Genomic DNA, 4,553 nt, shown 5'->3' on the forward strand with positions numbered 1-4,553 from the left:
GACAAAGAAAACAAATCTCTTTACCTCCTATCACCCACATTAAATGAGAGAGAGAAGGGGGCAGTTATCAAATAACTCTCTCCCTGATAACCGTATTAATTAAAATTTATTTTTAATTATATATAATAATAATAATAATAATAATAACTAATTTAATATATACATATCATATTTATATTAGTTTTAACCTATAGTTTTATATATGAATCTCATCCATATAATTAATATTTGAATCATGTTCAAATGCTTATTTTCTCTCAAATGAATCTTTATAATATAATGTATCATATGCATTATGTTAATTATATTTGATATATAAATTTTATATTATAATGTATCACATACATTATATTTATTATATTTTATATGATTAATTCCTTTCAAATAATTTGAATCATTCAAATTAATCCAAAATTAATTTGATTCTCATTAATTTCAATTGAGTTAACGAGGGAACGTTATGGACCTATAGATTGAAGCTCCAATGGTACTTGATTAATTAGTTAAACTCTTTAATTAAATTAATCAACTTCCATTAGCTGCCAGTCGCTCCATTAAAAGCCGATAGTTGCACTCTTCAAATTACATATATATTTCTATGTCCATTGGATATAACCAATGAACAGTATGTCGACTCTTCACAAATTGTTCATAAGTACAGTTGGGCCAAAATTATCGTTTTTCCCCTATAGTTACATTTAATTTCCTAAGTACCAGCAATCCTTATAATGAACAATTAGTTATAGTCTAACTATAACCAAACCCTTCTCAGGTCAGGAAAGGGTGTGGCACCACATTGTTCAAACCCCAAAATCAGCCCTTATGGCAGCAATTTCTCTACTCACCCTAACACTAGGCAAGAAGTGAGTTCGTTCTTATGTAGTTACGTTCTCAGCTCCCCAATAAAACGAATCCCCAAAATGATAGGCTTACTGAGTCAGTGAAATCAGTCACTCTCATCCATGCAGATCAAATGACCATCTTTATAGGGAGGAGTTCACAACTCACTCAGAATTCAGGTCAAGTCACCTACCATCCTGATGAAATGTAAGTCTCTTCTAGCAATGGTATTATATAAAGAGACTATTCAATTCGTTGTCAATCTTAAAAAAACACTTTATGTAGAATATCCCCACTCATATGTCTCCACATAAATTATCAGGATCAGATGCTTTGTAGCACTATACAACAATTGTAACAATTACAAAACAGACGGTATTCGCAGTGTCACCAGAATAAGGTACCCAATCTTATCCATATACTATAGACTGTTCAGGTTATCACTTATATATGATCCACCTGTATGTCTCCACATACATAATTAAGTTATAATGGATAACCATAGATCTTAGTTTCTTGGTTTTTGGGTTAATGCAACTAAATACCGAATAAAATACCTCTTATTTTATTAGATAAATAAATTCTTTGTAAAAATAAAATTATAAACTACAAGACCATGAGATTTAGGGTATCGACCCCAAAAACTTTTACATTACGTTTTTACTTTCATACTTTTAAATTCAATTGCCTAAACAACTCTCAAAATACCCCATGTTACCACTCGAATTCATTGATTATCTAAAGCATTTCAAGATTCACTGTGAAGACGACCTGGTCTTGCCATTTATACTGCATTGTAGTGTAAATAGCATAGATTAGAGATATAAATTTATTTGATCAGATAAGGTTTGTGGGCGATGACAAATTCTTGATTATAAAATCAAATCGGCACCATTGTTGGAGAATCTTAGCAATTGCTAGCCAATAGTTTAATTCGATTTTATGTGCGTGTGCTTTTTATCGTGTATGACCTGTTCTTCAAAAGGTCCTGGACTTCAATGTTTTTTAGATATTAACAGGGAGGAATATCGAATCAAACAAGAAACGAGAATAAGATAAAGAGATGATGAGCTTGGGATTGAACAATTTCATCAAAAGGATCTAACCGAAAAGAGGATGATATAGAAGACTTGCAGGTTGAAGCAAAGATTGGTGAAGTAAGAGAAAGGACTCTGCACGAATTGGCTAAGCTCGACATGACACAGCAGTGGATGTGCATAGTCTACCCTCCTACCATTGTGCCTTTTAAGCTAAAATCGAGCATGATGAATATGTTGTTTTAGTTCAATGGACGTATAGAGGAAGATCCTCACAAACACTTGAAAGACTTTTATGTTGTCTATAACCAGACGGAGTTATAGAGGAGCAGCTAAACCTTAGGGCATTCCCATTTTCTCTGAGGGAGGATGCCAAGAATTGGCTATATTACTAACCATCTAGATCAATCACTACATGGCACGAGCTTTAGAAGTTGTTCTTGGAGAAATACTTTCCTTCTTCGAAGTCAAACGAAATTAGAAAGGAAATTTAAGGCATAACTTAAGACATTGGGGAGATTATATGACTACTGGGAGAGATTTAAGCAGCTATGTGCATGCTTCCCTTATTATCAGATATTAGATCCGCTACTTATTAAGTACTTCTTTTCTGGACTACCCTTCAATGATCGGAGCTCAATAGATGCAGCAACTGTCGGTACCCTTGTTGATAAACCCCATATGGATCCCAAAGATGGCAGAGAACTCATAACAGTTCAACATACAAGAAAATGAACTCACCCCATTTGACTCACTTGAGGTAAAAAAATTACATTCTCAATTATCTGATCTTACTATTCTCATGAAACAGATGGCCTAAGCTGAATTGAAGACCTAGATCCCTGTGGAGAAAGTCCATTATGCTTGACAAAGGTAAAAGCGTGATTTGAACAGTCGCACCTACAACCCTGGATGGTGATACCATCTCAGCTTTCATTTGGGGAGTCATGGAAACCACCAGGCGAGAGCATGTAGCAGCCCTAGCTCACCATTGGAGGATGTGGTGAAGTCTTTGGCAGACACTATACTAACATTCTAGAAGGATGTGATGACCTTACAACAAGAAATGAAGAAACTTCTGAAGGAAAATGATTTTGTTCCATAAGGAAAGAAGGACGGGTATGTAACAGTTAGCCAACCAGATCACTCAGTTGGCCACCACTGTGAACAAGCTTGATATTCAAAGTGGTAAGCTCCTAGCTTAATCGGAACCTCATATAAGGAATGTAAGTGTCGTAATCATAGTAAATCCCTTTGATCTCCCTACCCCTCTAAATCTATGAATTTTATTTTTGAGAAAGAATTTAATTAATTGTTTGGTTTTGATGAGAATGGGCATAGACCCTAAGCACCCAGGAACCTTGAGCCGGTTATTACCGACCCTTTAAATGAGTCTGATTCGAATGCTTACATTCTTGTTGTTCCTCTTTTAGGTAAACTCATCGATCCTAAAGGGAATGAAGAAAAGGGTAAACCCATTGAGACCCTTGGAACGGTGACTGTTAGCTCCTTTGAGTTGAGCTCGAAGTTGGGTCAAGAAGAAGGAAAATCCCTAGTAATCTCCCAGTCAACCACGACAATCATGTTTTGCCTACCTTGTAAAGTAGGTAAGAAGAAGATACAACATGCCTTGGTTGACTTAAAAGCAGCTTAAGTATCATGCCTGCATCTCTGTTTTATGAGCTTAGACTGCTAGATATTTGTAGCACTAATGTGGTGATTCAATTGGCCGGTCGTAGTTTAACTAAGCCATTGAAAGTTGTGCATGATGTATTTGTGAATGTTAATGGCTTAGTCTTTCGCACTAATTTTTACATCCTGAATTATGATCAAAATGCTAAACCCCTTGGAATTCTATTATATTAGGTCAACCTTTCCTAGGAATTGTTTTGCCTAAGATTGATGTGGGATAAGGGTCCCTATTTGTGGAGTTTGATGTGGTAGTTAAAAAATTCTTTTACTTGGATGAAAATGCTTCCATTAATTTGTTTGCTTCTATGAATTACTTTTTCCTCAGGATAATGGTGAGCAAGTCTTATTGAAATGGATGGAATGGAGGAGTTGATCAACTCCAATCCAGTATGATCAGGCAGAATGCGATCGAGTAACTAACCTTAAAAAATTGCGCTTCCTGAAGGCAGACAGACATCAAAATTTCATCGCTTTCCTTTATTTTCAGTTTTTAGGTTAGCTTCTTATTTTTTCTTTTTAGCTTATCTAGAAATTTTTGTTTGTAGAGCATCATTTGAGGTTGACTTCCAAAGCAAGCTCAACTCTTCTTTCAGCGTCCTCCAAATTCAGAAGAGTTTCTTTATTCCCCTTTAATTTGTCCCCCACTTATTGGTTTTGATTTGATACATTAGAGACAATGTACGCTCTGAATGTTGGGGATGGTTTGGGTATCGCTTGCTTCATGTTCATGTATAGCTTGGGGTCCTTGAGCTCTGTGCTCGAACAATGTTTATGTGCTTGAATTGCTTGCTTGCTCTTTTGTTGGTTCGTTATGAAGAGGAGTCTATGACGCATTCTCTCTGTGATTAGGTTTGTTTGGGATGATGTTTGAAGAGCATAATCATGATTTTTAGCCCGTTTTAAATTTGTTTTCTTATCTATCATGCATCTTTAGGTCTTTGGTCTAGCGAAATTAGGTCTTGTATGCTTACAAAGGTATTATAT

General features: G+C 35.5%; 1 long non-coding RNA gene across 1 annotated transcript; it reads left to right on the forward strand.

Annotated features, from left to right (window-relative positions):
- The first annotated feature begins 1,763 nt into the window (after positions 1 to 1,763).
- LOC120074350 lies at positions 1,764 to 4,350 on the forward strand. The gene is made up of 3 exons (XR_005480962.1): positions 1,764 to 3,065; positions 3,311 to 3,484; positions 3,895 to 4,350. It is a non-coding gene; the product is annotated as an uncharacterized LOC120074350 (long non-coding RNA).
- Positions 4,351 to 4,553: the final 203 nt, after the last annotated feature.

This window comes from Benincasa hispida, chromosome 3, assembly GCF_009727055.1.
Source record: "Benincasa hispida cultivar B227 chromosome 3, ASM972705v1, whole genome shotgun sequence".
In the NCBI taxonomy this organism is placed as follows: domain Eukaryota; kingdom Viridiplantae; phylum Streptophyta; class Magnoliopsida; order Cucurbitales; family Cucurbitaceae; genus Benincasa; species Benincasa hispida.